Genomic DNA, 17,153 nt, shown 5'->3' with positions numbered 1-17,153 from the left:
TGTAGAGTGGGAAGGGATCCTGACGGTCATCTAGTTCAACCCCCTGCAATGCAGCAATCTCAATTTATGAGGGATTTTGTAGTCCCAAAGCTTGGGGAGAGGGCACCAGGTTGGAGAGGGTTGTCTTCTCAAAGCCTGGCAAGCCTTTCCTGGAAGCCAGCTCCCTCTGAATAAACACATCGAGGAGGCAGCTGCCTTTCTTTGAGCCCAGGCCTCAGGATCAACAAGCATTGTGCATTGTCTGTTGTTCCTACGAGGAATGCCACTTCTTGTTCGCACTTCCAGCAAGCGGACAGACAAAAGGATTGTTCCGGGAGATGCCCAGCAGATGTGAATAGCGAAGAAGATGACCGATGTGCTGCATTAACAGAACTGTTGCGAGAGCGTCGCATGTACCCAGAGGGGCGCAAGAGATCGTGCAAAGCGCCCCCCAGTCTCGCCAGATGTTGCCAGCCCCATCGGGCTCAGTATTGCCTGCACGGACCGGCAGCAGCAGCAGCAGGCACAGGCCTCTCCTAGATTTCCCAGCCCTTTCCAGGAGATGCCAAAGGCTTGAACCCAGGGCTTCTCAGCTGTGATTCCACCACGAATGAGGCTCCGCGGCCCTCCTTTCCCTTTCGAAGAATCGGAGGCACCCAAAGCAAAGGTCTCCTCCTTGCCGGAGTTGCGCACCCGCCTCCTGTGGGCGCGGGGACAGCCGTGACCCCGCCCCGCCCCGCTCCAGCTGGGCGTCCAGCTACACGAGCTCGGCAAGTGGACTCCTTTCCCGGGCTCCTTCAGCTCCTGGCGACGTGCGCGCTCTCTCTTTCTCTCCGCCGTGGGATCCAGCCACAAGCAGGTAAGCCGCGCTCGCCCCCAGCGCCAGGGAAGCGCCCTGGCGGGGAAACGCGCCGCGATGCCCCTCGGCGTCGCCGTTACTCCAATGCGGAAATTTGCTCGATAGCAGCTCCGGCTGTAGCTGCAGCTGCGTCGATTTGCAACTTTTCGGGAAACTTTTGAAATCGCTACCTCTTTCCCGCTCCAACTAAGAGAGAGAGAGAGAGAGAGAGAGAGAGAGAGAGAGAGAGAGAGATCCGCTGGGGTGATCTCCCTTTCTCTTCTTCCAAGAGGTAACTAGACCAGCTACCTGCCAAAGGTGGAACTTCAGCCAATTCAATAACAGATATCGCTCTTCCTATGATGTAATTGTTTGCTGATGGAAGTCCCCCACCCATGGGCGTAGCCAGGGCAGGCGGGAGGGGGGCACCTGCCACCTGTTCAAGTAAATAAATAAAAATACTTAACTAAAAGTAGAAACTGTAGAGAGGTGTTGACAGATTTTTTTTCTTAGTACTTGGGGTGAAATTCAAACAACTGTTGTTGAGACAGAGGTGGGTGTCCTGCCCACCCACCCCCCAACATAAATCCTGGCTACACCCATGCCTTTTGCAAACTTTTAAATTCTTCTCCCCGCCTTTTGTAGAGACTTTTGCTTGTGTGTTTGTTATTCCCGACCAGGAAGTATTTTTTTAATTGTTATTGTTTTGTAGGGTTTTTTTGTGTGTGCACATATGAATAATCTGAGGCTGAGTGTCTGCTCTCTCTCAGAAATTCCACCGGTGAGCCCATCTCATGGATGCAAAAACTGAAATAATGGGCTAATGCTGCCAATTTCTTCAAAAGTCCAGTACAATACAAGCAGCACGCAAGGGCACAAGATTCAATCAAGTTTCAATCAAGTATTATTAGTACAAAAAGAAAACAATAAGAGAACCATATACAAACGCTGACACAGAAGACAAAACAAAACGTCAAGCAGATAACATATACAAATAAATACCGAAAGGCAAACCAGTCTTTATGGTCTTTGAGGCTATGTAGTGGTCAGCAAAGTGGCAGCAGGTCGAACAAAGTGTCAATAATAGACAGGCTGCCGGCGTTTTTCACCCATATGACGGGTTTCTTCAGTAGTTTCTCCTTCTGCTTTCTGTTGTGTTTAATACATTCAAATTCGTATGAAACCACTTATCTTGGCTTAGGACACAATGCTCATGTTCTTGTTTCAAAAGGTTCTCTCATGCGGTTTTGATATATTTACATATTCAATTTCTTATATTCAGAGTTTTCTTAGTTTGAGCATGTATTGACTTACCATCTCATGGATGCAGCTGAGAAGCAGATTTGCTCCAGAGGAGCCTTGCTTTGGGTAGACCTGCGAAGTTTCTGGCACTTCGCTGGGGGTGATGCTGGGACTCCCTGGCGTCTCTGCAGAAAGGGGTGTCTTCTCAGGGGGGGGGGCAGGTGACATTCCCAGACCTGTTTTCTTCTACTTCTTGAAATGAAAGTTTGTTGGGCTTCTATCAGCTCTTGCATGCATGGCCAAGGATGGTGGGAAGTGCAGCCGAAAAGCTGGACGGCTGCAAGTTTCAAAGAATGGTAAAGTTGGAGGGGACTCCAAAGACCATCTATTGCAGGCACGTCCAACTTCCAAGAGACTGTGATGTACTCCCAGTATGAAAACACTGGCAGTGATCTAGTTGTTGACCTTTTCTGGGGGAGCATTGCCCAGAGTTGTTGAGTGATCGACCCCTTTGTGGTGCAGAAAATGAATTTAGGTCTTAGTTCAAGTTAAAAAGTGTTGGGATTTGTCTCTTAGCTGCAGTTTGGATGTCAGCTTGCAAGTCGCTTTTAAATGTGCATTTGATCTCGCACATGGTTTTTGCATGCCTTTTGTAATTTTCGCTCGTTAAACTGACTAATTCGCTTTTTTAAAAAAAAGGAAAGGAAAAAGAAAGGCAGTGTCTGCATTCTTCTAAGAATAATATGAGCTAGAGATGCCCGGTTTGCTTTGCAGGGAGGTTATAGATAGGAAGCTGCTGTCATCAGGTTTAATTGCACAAACCCAAATTTAACAGGGGGAGCAAACAGTTGCATGATTGCAAACAAATGCAGTTACACGTACAGTAAGCCTGCAAATTTTATGGGGGTTATGTTCCGAGGATTATGCCTAAAACCAAAATTGTGTATAGTCCCTTTTCCTTGACTCCTGCCCCCTTTTCTCCCTCTTTTTTTTGCCAAGCACATAAAGCTAAATGCGCACAAGTTAAATGTGCTTAACTTGCATGCTTACTGCACCTACTGCCCCATTCTATGCATATTTACTCAGAAATGTCCAGCATCTTGGAGTCACACTTCTGCTTAGAGTAGACCTATTGGAATCAACAGAACTTACACTAATCGCAATTCAAGTCCAATTGATTTAAATAGGTCTGGATCCAAACTTCTCCCTCCTGGGCTGTAAGCTGAGAAGAAGGTCATATGCTTCCTTTTCAATCAATCATTCAATCAGTCAATGAAAAATAGTTGCATGTATGTTTAACAGCATTACACTTAGCCAGAGAATTATGTGTGTGGAAACAGTTCTCTGCACAGGGATCAGTAATAATTGGGTGTGCAAAAGCCAGGTACCAAGGCTCTGGTTTAATAGCAAGGCAAGCTATGGGAGTCCACACCGATCAATCTGGTTTATCTATTTACGGCTTGCATATATACTTTTACTCAACAGCAATACCTAAAAAGAAAACGAATAAGAAAACCATCTAGCCAGTAACAGTTTTACGGTAATAAATGCAGGTAAAACCACATAAGTTATTATTTTTAAATCTATTAAATCCTTGTCTTCATCATATCTGAGTAGCTAAAAGTTCTTCGAAATAAAAATTCAGGCCATACTCTTGTTAGGACCAGCCAAAATGCCACACAATTGTGAATGAGTTTTCAAGTTTTGTGTCAGGCTGAACGATGAGCAGGAGAGGAGAAGTTGGCCTGACATTGAACCCACAGCCCTCTGCATTTAATCACAGTCTCAAGGCCAAACTAAATATGCCTCTTTCAGTTGCATTAGTTTAAGAAACCCAGTTAGTTGTGGGTGCGGCAGGTTTTCATGAGGATTGTGGCAGAGAAGAAAAGGATTAATCAACCAGATTAAAATTGCTCTTCTGGGCTTAAACAAAAACTAGCACAACTGCAAATGATATGTATTGCCTGCAGTTTGGTGGAGTGTTGGAGGAAGGTGCATACTTAGCTGGACAGTGATGGGAAACCTGCTGCCCTCCAGATAATGTTGGACTGTAACTCCCATCAGTTCCAGCCAGCATGACCAATGATCAGGGATGATGGGAGTTGTAGTTTCCAGCAGCATCTGGAGTAGGGATGTAAGACGGCAGCAATTCCCATCCTTTCCTGTGTTTGTTGCAATCAGCACTGTTTCTGTTCTACTGCAGTTCGGCTTCCACTAAAACATAGATCGTTCATCTCGCTGTTTGTGATAGCTGAAACAAACTAACAATGTAGTTTATTTCAGGGCATTTCAGTGGAAAGGAAGCTTCAAAAACAGTGCAGAAAACAACACAATTATTTACATAATGTGCACAGTCTTAAAAAACAGAAATGGCTAATCTCGCTCATATTAGCTTGTGTAATTCCCATTCCTGATCTCAAATGAACATGCAAATAGTGGCAATTTGTACTCCCATTTCTGACAGAGTTCTCTGACATCTCTAACCTGGAGGGATGCAAGTTTCCAGGCCTTCTCTGGTAGATGCTATGCAGAGTTTATATTGTAGCTAGGGCTGCTGGGACAAAGGAACAAATAATGGCTGATCCCACATTCTTGAAAATATACTGTATGTTGGATTTGTTGTTCCAGCAGGTCAAGGTGCAACCAGGGACCTCACAGAGCCTCTTAAATTAAATCTGCAATCTCTTTCTACTTGTTTATTTTGCTGGCATCTGTCTGTCCCCAGAGACAATGGCAGAGTGCACCTTTGGGGTGAGGTCAAGCTCTTTTAAGGTAGCAGCGCTTGCTGTGGCTGTAGAGACCAATGTGGGAGAGAGATGTTTTGTTGCAGCCGGGGAAGATGGAGGCGTCCGGTTGTGCTGTTGCAGATCCACCATGGCGTTTCTTCTCTCTGTTCCCAGTAGAAGGGAGAAGTAAATCAGCAGGTTCTGTATTGGTCTTGCATCTAGCCTCATGCTATCTAAGAGTACTGGGTGGCTTAGTCATGTAAATAGGTGTTCCCCATACTTAAGCAAATAGATTGTGCCTTAGATAAACACTTAGGCAAGAGGTGTTTTATTGTTTCCTCTGAGCCACACTGGAGAATGTTTCGCCCAATTATGAACTGCTTTATGACTTCCCATTCCATACTGGCCAGGTGAATGCCAAGGTCTGGTGTGTGGCCTAGGTGCTGAATTGGACACCAGTTGCAACTTGAAACATCTCTAGTTCACCAGTTAAGGGGCATAAGACACTTTTAGGCCCCATGCCCAGCACAGCTAACTCTTGTTGTAGATGTGTCCGTGCTGTGCCATGTGACAAAACCATGGGCACAATTTCTGTCCAAAGTAGGTGTGGCCCTTATCTTGGCACACCTACTTCTGATACAGGCTCCACCTGCTTTTAGCAGTTGTCATCATATTACAACACCATGCACACATCAAATAAAATACCCCGCCTAGCCCGGAAGATGGTGTTTAGGCAATACATCAAAAACAACAATCCAAATAACATAGTTTCCAATTGAAGAGCGTCATACGTTCTAAGCATCGCCTCCTCTAAAGTGGGGCCTGTTGTGTCTTTTTGGCAGAAATAATTTTGATTGCCAACAGAGAACTTCCTGCATAAGTTCTTTTGTTCTGTTTGCAACATTGCATGTTATGTATTCAAGCCTGGGGATCAAAATAGCTCACAGCATTGTTCATCGTTCAGCCACTTAGTAGAGAAAAACCACTGACTTTTGCAATACATGAACACAATGGAGGAAGGTGTTGGAAGCTGCCTAACATTATCTAGCCATTAAGAGGAGTATAAAATATGAAGTAAGCTCTTGGAGACCTCACTGACTTGGCTTTTGTTACACTGTGCTTCATGGGCTGTTCATTAATCTCCATGAAATATTCAGAATGCACAGTACCTCAGAGTATTCCTACACTGAAATATTAACCATTGAGACTATGTTGTTGTTGTTGTTTAGTCGTGTCCGACTCTTTGTGACCCCATGGACCATAGCACGCCAGGCACTCCTGTCTTGCGCTGCCTCCCGCAGTTTGGTCAAACTCATGTTCGTAGCTTTGAGAACACTGTCCAACCATCTCGTCCTCTGTCGTCCCCTTCTCCTAGTGCCCTCCATCTTTCCCAACATCAGGGTCTTTTCCAAGGATTCTTCTCTTCTCATGAGGTGGCCAAAGTATTGGAGCCTCAGCTTCAGGATCTGTCCTTCCAGTGAGCACTCAGGGCTGATTTCCTTCAGAATGGATAGGTTTGATCTTCTTGCAGTCCATGGGACTCTCAAGAGTCTCCTCCAGCACCATAATTCAAAAGCATCAATTCTTCGGCGATCAGCCTTCTTTATGGTCCCGCTCTCACTTCCATACATCAACTGGGAAAACCATAGCTTTAACTATACGGACCTTTGTCAGCCTTTGAGACTGTGTGTGTGTGTGTGTGTGTGTGTGTGTGTGTGTGTGTGTGTGTATATATATATATATATATATATATATATGCATTTATTCTCTTTCACAATAGATCTAGTGACCTGTCCTGAGATAGTAGTTCACTTTACATCCAAATCTGTTAAGTCTCTTGATCTGGAAAGGGACTTGCATAAAAAATTCAGTCTAACTAATCCGGGGATAGAGAACCTGTAGTCTTCCAGATGTTGTTGGACTACAATTCCCACAAGTCCTGGCTGTGATGGCCATGCTGGTTGGGGCTCATGGGAGTTGGAGTCCAACAACATTTGAAGGGCCATGCATATATCATGGTTTGTATTCAACCCTTGAAGACATGATGCTTCCACGTCCCGTCCAAACCACACAGTGATCTTCGTGGCTGGACAGGGTTTTGAACTTGGGGATCCCCAGTCCAATATGCAACACAGATTAATTCTAAACTGTTGATGGGTAAAAGGATCTACACACCCGATGTTCAGAGGCTTCACCTGCCTCTTTTATGATTTCACAGTAGGCTCACAGTAATTAGTACTCTGCCAATTGCTTGCATGCCACTCACATGGCAAGCCATGGGTAAGAAGTGGGAGAAAGATGTAGGAGTAAATATACCACAGGAGCTGACAAGCTACTCTTGGAAGTTTATTTACTTAGGTTTGTCTTGCGTCCTGTTCCCAGGACAGGTGATGCAAATGTTTACAAACCTATGTTTTAAGAAGCAAAAGGAGAAAAGGAGAGAGAGAGAGAGAGAGAAAGAGAGAGAGAGAGAGAGAGAGATGCTTCTGGGTTGCCATAAAACAGAAGTGGGGAGTCTGTGTTCTTGGATTACAACTCCCATCATCCCTGACCATTTTGACCCTGCTGACTAAGACATCTGGCTGAAGTCCAGTAACACCTGGAGGGCTGCCGATTCCCCATCCTCAAGAACAGCCATGCTGGATCAGGCCAAAGTCCCATCTAGTCCAGTATCGTGCTCTCACAGTGACCAGCCAGGGGCCCACGGGAAGCCCAAAAGCAGAGCCTGAGCATGACAGCGCTTCCTCTGCTCGAGATTCCCAGCAACCCATGTACAGAAACCTCCAACCTGGGAGGAAAGGCATAGCCATCCTGGCTTGTAGCTTTGCAATAAATCAACACAGAGGCAACAATAGAAGAAGGGGAGGAAAATGGAGGCAGGGCCAATGGCAGAAGTCTATGCTATTATTTCATTCACACGTATTTGGGATTAAGGTCTCTGGTACAGCTTTCAATCTCCTCTCCACACCTGCATTCCATCCCAGGGAACTCCCTCTCCTACCAACCCAGGCGAGAGGCCGATCCAGGGCAGAGGTTTCATTTTTCCTGGGCGGGAGCTAGATACTGTTCTGTCCCTGTCACACTGTTGCGAGGCCTCCACCCCCACGATCCAGGTCCTGGTGGCTGCTGTCACTGGGGCTGTAGAGCCTGGCAATGCAATGGAGGAAGGCAGTGCGAAAAATTTCTTCAACACATCATTTCAGGCCAGTGGCATACATAGCTCTAATGCAGGCATCCCCAAACTTCGGCCCTCCAGATGTTTTGGACTACAATTCCCCTCATCCCTGACCACTGGTCCTGTTAGCTAGGGATCATGGGAGTTGTAGGCCAAAACGTCTGGAGGGCCGCAGTTTGGGGATGCCTGCTCTAATGTCTGGGATTGGCTGCGACTGAGGGGCTGCTGCCCCCAGAATCTGCCTCCTGAGGCGACTGTCTCACTCTGCCGAATGATAGGGCCTTCAGATAGACATCTTTTCTTTCAGCATGAGCCTAAAAGTGAACAATTTGGATGTGACAAAATAGGTGTTTGAAAACAGTTGCATCATGCAGGCCACACTGATCTGTGTGGCCAGTATTGGTTGTACCTCCTTGTCGCGTGTACAGCGGCAAACCCACGCCTGTTTCTGTGCAATGTGGTGCGAAACAGGCCTTACTTAGTATTCATGCTCTGCTTATCAAACAGGTATTTAGATTATGTATGGCATTCCCAACGAGCATCTTATCTTTAAAGATACGCTTCTGCAGTCTGCAGGTCTCAACCTGTGTTAAGTCAATACATCAACTTGTGCTTTGCTTAGATGATGAATCAGTCCACAACCATTATTTGGCCATGATACATCTTGTCCCCATATTTTTCCAAGGGCCCACAAACTTATTATTCCATTTGCACCTGAAATTCCAACAAGGAGATCAAGCCGGCATTGTAAATCACACAACAGCTCTGTGAAAAGATTATGCTGAGAGTTTAGGGCAGGCATCCCCAAACTGCGGCCCTCCAGATGTTTTGGCCTACAACTCCCATGATCCTTAGCTAACAGGACCAGTGGTCAGGGATGATGGGAATTGTAGTCCAAAACATCTGGAGGGCCAAAGTTTGGGGATGCCTGGTTTAGGGCTTTCCCAAGACCAGATAGTGAGCTTCATCACTGTCTAGAAATTTGGACCTGGGATTCCATCTATTTAGTCCAACAATTTAGTCACTACAGCCAGAAAAAGAAAGAAAGGATGGTCTTTAACTTGATCTTCTCTTCGCTTTCAGTATCATATGGCAATGTTCTCCCTGGTCTTCTTTTTTCTATGTATTATTGCTGGTTGGAGTTTTATGTTTTGTTCTACTGGGAATTATGCACAAGGATGCTGCCACTAGGTGGCAGCCTAGTGTTTTTGTGTAAGCAAGAAAAATTGTCATTCTTGTTTACAGAGGCAGTTTCCCTCTCAAGTTTATGTGATGCATTTCTGTTAGGCCTTTAGCAGAAGGAGAGCTTGTTTGGATCAAGCTTTATGCTGAGGAGAGGAGGAGAGCCTGAGGCACATGTTACTTTTGGTTCTCTAGAAGTGTTTGAGTTCACTCTTAACAGGAGAATTTTAGGGGCAAACCAGATATTCAATCTCCCAATCCCTGTTTAGTTAATAGTCACAGGGAGGGGAGATTTGAACTGAATATGTACCAATAGGGGAGGGGTTTTTTAAAATTAAAAAAATTTTTTTTATCTCAGGGCCATTAGTCAGTGACAGAATCTGTGTACTGAATGCAGAAGGTTCCAGGTTCAATCATTCATATCATAGAATCGTAGAATCTTAGCGTTGGAAGGGACCCAAGGGTCATCTAGTCCAACCCCCTGCAATGCAGGAATCTTAGCTAAAGCATCCGTGATAAACAGCCGTCCAACCTCAGCTTAAAAACCTCCATGGAAGGAGAGACCACCACTTCCCTAGGGAGTCCGTTCCACGCTCGAACAGCTCTTACCATTAAAAAGTTATTCCTTTCTTGTACAGTAGTACCTCGGGTTACAGACGCTTCAGGTTACAGACTCCGCCAACCCAGAAATAGTACCTCGGGTTAAGAACTTTGCTTCAGGATGAGAACAGAAATGCGGCGTGCGGCAGTGGCGTGGCGGCAGTGGGAGGCCCATTAAGGTTAAGAACAGTTTCAGGTTAAGAACGGACCTCCGGAACGAATTAAGTTCTTAGCCCGAGGTACCACTATATATTGAATCTATTGGTTCAAGTTCTACCCTCTGGACCAGGAGGAAACAAACTTGCTCCATCCTCCACTTGACAACCCTTGATATATTTGAAGATGGCTATCCTATCTCCTCTCTGTTTCCTCTTCTTCGGGCTTAACACACCCAGCTCCCTCATAAGGCTTGGTTTCTAGACCCTTGAACATCTTGGTTCCCCTCCTCTGCACACGTTCCAGATTGTCAATATCCTTCCTGAACCGTGGTGCCCAGAACTGGACACAATACTCCAGGTGGGACCTGACCAAAGCAGAATAGAATGACTTCCCTTGATTGGGATACTATACTTCTGTTGATGTTCCATGGGGTCATGAAGAGTCGGACACGACTAAACGACTAAACAACAACAACACTTCTGTTGATGCAGCCTAGAATAACATTAGTGCTTCCCCCCCCTTTCTTTTTGCTGCTTTGTCTCATGTTGACTCATGTTAAGCTTGTGGTCCACCCCTCCCTGAGTGCCGTGGGCCACTAAAACCCCCAGATCCTTTTCACATGTACTACTGGCATAGCTAGTTTTAAAAAAATAATATCAAGTAGCAGGTGGCATGGAAGATCTCTGCCTGCGGCCCCGAAGAGCTGCCACTAGTCAGAATAGAGCAGGGGTCTCCAACGTGGCACCCACGGGCACCAGTGTGCCCACCAATACCTCTTGCGGCGCCCATGAAAGGTCTCAGTAAATATCTCTTCAGAAATCCTCAAACATGAGAGACCACTTCCTGTTCCTGTTTGCACTGGCCCAGCCTCTCATACATTGAACATGACCTCTTAAATAGTCTCAAGGTTGGACACCCACCTTCTGTCATGAGCAGAAGAGAAGTGCAGAGAACGTCTCTCTGTCAGCAGGTATGGTGGTGGTTGATATATGAGTGGCTGATGGAGGAGGGGGCATGCCCAGTAAAAGTCAGGATATGAACCCCAAGAAACATACATAACTCTGAAATACTAGAATACTTCTATTTCAGTGTATCTGAAGAAGTGTGCATGCACACAAAAGCTCATACCAAAATAAAAACTTAGTTGGTCTTTAAGGTGCTGCTGGAAGGAATTTTTATATTTTGTTTCGACTACGTCAGACCAACACGGCTACCTACCTGTATCTGAAATACTAGGGCAGGCACCCCCAAACTTGGCCCTCCAGATGTTTTGGGACTACAATTCCCATCATTCCAGACCACTGGTCCTGTTAGATAGGGATGATGGGAGTTGTAGTCCCAAAACATCTGGAGGGCCGAGTTTGGGGGTGCCTGTACTAGAGGGAGGAGTGTCTGAGTGTTATTCAACTAAGCTTTATGCAGAGTAGACCTATTGAAATTAACGAACATGGCCAAGTTAGGCCTATTTGCTTCAATTGGTCTATGCTGAGTAAAACTCAGTTGTATACAAGCTTCTGTCTTTTCCCTCTTCTGTTTCTGATAGCTTTGGTTTGCGTGTCGCTTTGGGTTGCCTTACCTTAACAAATTTAATAAATAATAATAATGCCGTATTTTTCCATGTATAACACGCCCCTGTGTATAAGACGACCCCTATTTTTAGGACTCCAAATTAAAGAGATGGGGGGGGAGATTCCCCACAGTTGTTCAGCTTTTTTTGGGGGGGGGAATGCCGACAATCGCCAGCAGGCCTTGCCGCAGCCACCAATCACCCGCCCAATTGCCGCTTACGAGCTCCTGCTCGCGGCTGCCAGAAATTGCCCACCCCCCTCTACACTATCCGTGTATAAGACGACCCCCAATTTCTAACATTTTTCTAAATCATCTTATACACAGAAAAATATGGTAATTATAGTTTGGGTGGAAGGGGGTGGATTTAAGCCAAGGAAATGATGACCTATGGCCACCCCTCCCTGAGTGCTGTGGGCCAATTCTAACCCTTCCCCTACCCAACCAGCTGCTTTTTAACATAAGGGCGTCCTACATAGTCTGGTTCTCCGAGATGGACATTTGGGGATGAATCATGAAGGTCTGGGGATCCGTTTGTTGTGCAAATGGCTGCATTGCTAACTACAGATTTATCTAATGAGACTTGGCCTGTGTGCAAATGTCTTGCTTGTGTTCCCTGGCATTGGTGCACGCTGGCCCATTTCTTTCATTAGAAGAATGCCTAGGAGAAACAATAAAAAAAGGAAATTTTTCACTAGGTCACCGAATGGCACTGGAAACAAAATATTCAGCGGAACATTAATAAATCTCCCAGCAGCCTCCCTTTGTTTATTTCCCTTGCTTGATGAATGGCTCTTGGCTGTCTCACTGTGACTTTTTGTCTAGTCGGAGCTTGTGATTGCCAGCATACCTATTTGGAAGTTTTATTTATTTTTTATTTACTTAAATTCCAACAAACCGCACTTCGACATAAAATGGCATAAGGAGGTACACACACCTAGCGCAATAAAAGCACCTGTAAGAGCTGGTTGGCCAAGAATCTCAGTTTTGAAAGTCCTGTCTGAGTAATAATACAGTTTTCAAGAGACATTTAGGGAGCAAGATCTGCTAGGATTATGGTGCTGGAGGAATTGAATTATGGTGCTGGAGGAGACTCTTGAGAGTCCCATGGACTGCAAGAAGATCAAACCTATCCATTCTTAAGGAAATCAGCCCTGAGTGCTCCCTGGAAGGACAGATCGTGAAGCTGAGGCTCCAATACTTTGGCCACCTCATGAGAAGAGAAGAATCCTTGGAAAAGACCCTGATGTTGGGAAAGATTGAGGGCACTAGGAGAAGGGGACGACAGAGGACAAGATGGTTGGACAGTGTTCTCGAAGCTACGAACATGAGTTTGACCAAACTGCGGGAGGCAGTGCAAGACAGGAGTGCCTGGCGTGCTATGGTCCATGGGGTCACGAAGAGTCGGACACGACTAAACGACTAAACAACAACATCTGCTAGGATGCGCAGCTTAGAATGGAGTGTTTGGCTCAGCCGGCATTAAGGCCCCACCCCAGCTCAGCCAAAGACACACTGGCTCAAAGGTAAAGGTGTCGGATCTGCGCAACGGGGTGAGCTCTCATTGCTCTGTCTCAGCTTCTGCCAGCCTAGCAGTTGAAAGCATACCAGTGCAAGTAGATAAATAGGTACCGCTGCGGCGGGAAGGTAAACGGTGTTTCCGTGTGCTCTGGCTTTCATCACGGTGTTCCATTGCACCAGAAGTGGTTTGGTCCTGCTGGCCATATGACCCAGAAAGCTGTCTGTGGACAAACATCGGCTCCCTCGGCCTGAAGCGAGATGAGCGCCGCAACCCCAGAGTCACCTTTGACTGGACTTAACAATCCAGGGGTCCTTTACCTTTCTTTCTTTTTTTACATCGGCTCAATTAGCTAAACTGGGATAAGTTCCCCAAAAGGGGTGTTAGTTGGGGCAGGAGCAGAGTGGGGAGCCTTACACCGGATCCTAAGCCCATTCAGGATGGAGCACCATTTTAAAGGCTTGTTTTCCCTCTGCCAGGCTTAGGCAGAGCAGCAGCAGCAGCAGCTGTCCGGCTGCTGAACGGGGTTTGAATCTGGTATAGGCTCTACACTGGCTTAACATCCAGCTTCTTGTGCATAGGATTGCTCTCTTAAAAATGAGCAGGGATGGCTCCTTCCGAAGCCCTATTGGTAACCGGGAAATGACATGTCTGATGCACCAAGGAGTGTGGTGGAGTCTCCTTCTTTGGAGGTCTTTAAGCAGGGGCTTGACAGGCATATGTCAAGAATGCTTTGATGGTGTTTCCTGCTTGGCAGGGAGTTGGACTGGATGGCCCTTGCGGTCTCTTCCAACTCTATGATTCTGTGATTCTATGAATATGTAGTATTTGTTTGCTTGGAAGCCCCACTTCGATGCTCGTTGATTGGCCCCGCTATCAATGGGCAAAGAGCTTTGCAAAGTGCAAGAGGAATTTGCAATCTGAAATGAAAACACAGAGGAGACAACGGAGGAAGGGAGGTGGAAATGATGGAAGCAGTAAATGGGGAAAGAATAAATATGCATTTGGTTTAATTAAGCGAACTTAGGTTTATGGTTTTGGGATTGCAGAGTTCAAGAGGATGTGGTTCCATTTAATTGTGTTTAAAGATGGCAGCTTCAGGTCTATTATCCTTATGAACTGGGCATTCCTCTGATTCTGGTTCAGTCCCAGACTCGTCCTTATTAGCCTTGTCAGGCAAGTATAAGGTGTTTAAAGGTGGGGTTGCTGTATTTCTAGTTTCTAGCCATGCCAACCGGTGCCCCAGGTTCTCACCCTTCATTTCTTTCTTTTTTAAATTAAATTTATTACAAGCATTTTACATAACAAGTGTACATACAAACATACCAACATACCAACATACCAACATGCAATAACATACAAAAAGCTTAAAGGTAAAGGGACCCCTGACCATTAGGTCCAGTCGTGACCGACTCTGGGGTTGCGCGCTCATCTCGCATTATTGGCCGAGGGAGCCGGCGTATAGCTTCCAGGTCATGTGGCCAGCATGACGAAGCCACTTCTGGCGAACCAGAGCAGCTCACGGAAACGACGTTTACCTTCCCACAGTTGTTGTTGTTGTTTAGTCGTGTCCGACTCTTCGTGACCCCATGGACCATAGCACGCCAGGCACTCCTGTCTTGCACTGCCTCCCGCAGTTTGGTCAGACTCATGTTCGTAGCTTCGAGAACACTGTCCAACCATCTTGTCCTCTGTCGTCCCCTTCTCCTAGTGCCCTCAATCTTTCCCAACATCAGGGTCTTTTCCAAGGATTCTTCTCTTCTCATGAGGTGGCCAAAGTATTGGAGCCTCAGCTTCACGATCTGTCCTTCCAGGGAGCACTCAGGGCTGATTTCCTTAAGAATGGATAGGTTTGATCTTCTTGCAGTCCATGGGACTCTCAAGAGTCTCCTCCAGCACCATAATTCAAAAGCATCAATTCTTCGGCGATCAGCCTTCTTTATGGTCCAGCTCTCACTTCCATACATCACTACTGGGAAAACCATAGCTTTAACTATACGGACATTTGTCGGCAAGGTGATGTCTCTGCTTTTTAAGATGCTGTCTATGTTTGTCATTGCTTTTCTCCCAAGAAGCAGGCGTCTTTTAATTTCATGACTGCTGTCACCATCTGCAGTGATCAAGGAGCCCAAGAAAGTAAAATCTCTCACTGCCTCCATTTCTTCCCCTTCTATTTGCCAGGAGGTGATGGGACCAGTGGCCATGATCTTGGTTTTTTTGATGTTGAGCTTCAGACCATATTTTGCGCTCTCCTCTTTCACCCTCATTAAAAGGTTCTTTAATTCCTCCTCGCTTTCTGCCATCAAGGTTGTGTCATCTGCATATCTGAGGTTGTTGATATTTCTTCCGGCAATCTTAATTCCGGCTTGGGATTCATCTAGTCCAGCCTTTCGCATGATGAATTCTGCATATAAGTTAAATAAGCAGGGAGACAATATACAACCTTTCCCAATTTTGAACCAATCAGTTGTTCCATATCCAGTTCTAACTGTAGCTTCTTGTCCCACATAGAGATTTCTCAGGAGGCAGATGAGGTGATCAGGCACTCCCATTTCTTTAAGAACTTGCCAAAGTTTGCTGTGGTCGACACAGTCAAAGGCTTTTGCATAGTCAATGAAGCAGAAGTAGACGTTTTTCTGGAACTCTCTAGCTTTCTCCATAATCCAGCGCATGTTTGCTATTTGGTCTCTGGTTCCTCTGCCCTTTCGAAATCCAGCTTGCACTTCTGGGAGTTCTCGGTCCACATACTGCCTAAGCCTGCCTTGTAGAATTTTAAGCATAACCTTGCTAGCGTGTGAAATGAGCGCAATTGTGCGGTAGTTGGAGCATTCTTTGGCACTGCCCTTCTTTGGAATTGGGATGTAGACTGATCTTCTCCAATCCTCTGGCCATTGCTGAGTTTTCCAAACTTGCTGGCATATTGGGTGTAGCACCTTAACAGCATCATCTTTTAAAATTTTAAATAGTTCAGCTGGAATATCATCACTTCCACTGGCCTTGTTATTAGCAGTGCTTTCTAAGGCCCATTTGACTTCACTCTCCAAGATGTCTGGCTCAAGGTCAGCAACCACACTACCTGGGGTGTACGAGACCTCCATATCTTTCTGGTATAATTCCTCTGTGTATTCCTGCCACCTCTTCTTGATGTCTTCTGCTTCTGTTAGGTCCTTACCACTTTTGTCCTTGATTATGGTAATCTTTGTACGAAATGTTCCTTTCATATCTCCAATTTTCTTGAACAGATCTCTGGTTTTCCCCATTCTATTGTTTTCCTCTATTTCTTTGCATTGCTCATTTAAGAAGACCCTCTTGTCTCTCCTTGCTGTTTTTTTGAAATCTGCATTCAGTTTCCTGTATCTTTCCCTATCTCCCTTGCATTTTGCTTGCCTCCTCTCCTCCGCTATTTGTAAGGCCTCGTTGGACAGCCATTTTGCTTTCTTGCATTTCCTTTTCCTTGGGATGGTTTTCGTTGCTGCCTCCTGTATAATGTTACGAACCTCCATCCATAGTTCTTCAGGCACTCTGTCCACCAAATCTAAATCCTTAAACCTGTTCCTCACTTCCACTGTGTATTCATAAGGGATGTATGTATCTTACTGGCCCAGTGGTTTTTCCTACTTTCTTCAATTTAAGCTGGAATTTTGCTATAAGAAGCTGATGATCTGAGTTACAGTCAGCTCCAGGTCTTGTTTTTGCTGACTGTATAGAGCTTCTCCATCTTTGGCTGCAGAGAATATAATCAATCTGATTCCGATGCTGCCCATTTGGTGATATCCATGTGTAGAGTCGTCTCTTGTGTTGTTGGAAGAGAGTGTTTGTGATGACCAGCTTGTTCTCTTGACAGAACTCTATTAGCCTTTGCCCTGCTTCATTTTGAACTCCAAAGCCAAACTTGCCAGTTGTTCCTTTTATCTCTTGATTCCCTACTTTAGCATTCCAATCCCCTGTAATGAGAAGAACATCCTTCTTTGGTGTCATTTCTAGAAGGTGTTGTAGGTCTTCATAGAACTGGTCAATTTCACTTTCTTCAGCACCGGTAGTTGGTGCATAAACTTAGATTACCGTGATGTTAAAAGGTCTGCCTTGGATTCGTATCGAGATCATTCTGTCATTTTTGAGATTGCATCCCATTACAGCTTTTGCCACTCTTTTGTTGACTATGAGGGC

At 45.6% G+C, this 17,153-nt stretch overlaps 1 protein-coding gene across 1 annotated transcript in view; it reads left to right on the top strand.

Moving 5' to 3' along the window:
- Window positions 1-294: 294 nt before the first annotated feature.
- PLD1 (phospholipase D1) overlaps window positions 295-17,153 on the top strand; it is a 137,569-nt gene continuing 120,710 nt past the window's right edge. Inside the window, exon 1 of the mRNA XM_035134148.3 lies at window positions 295-838. The gene's annotated coding sequence lies outside the window, so the exon portion shown is untranslated. The remainder of the gene's footprint in view (window positions 839-17,153) is intronic.

The sequence above is a fragment of the Zootoca vivipara genome, chromosome 5 (genome assembly GCF_965207765.1).
Source record: "Zootoca vivipara chromosome 5, rZooViv2.hap1.1, whole genome shotgun sequence".
Classification (NCBI taxonomy): Eukaryota; Metazoa; Chordata; class Lepidosauria; order Squamata; family Lacertidae; genus Zootoca; species Zootoca vivipara.
This window is presented reverse-complemented; position numbering and strand designations above follow the sequence as displayed.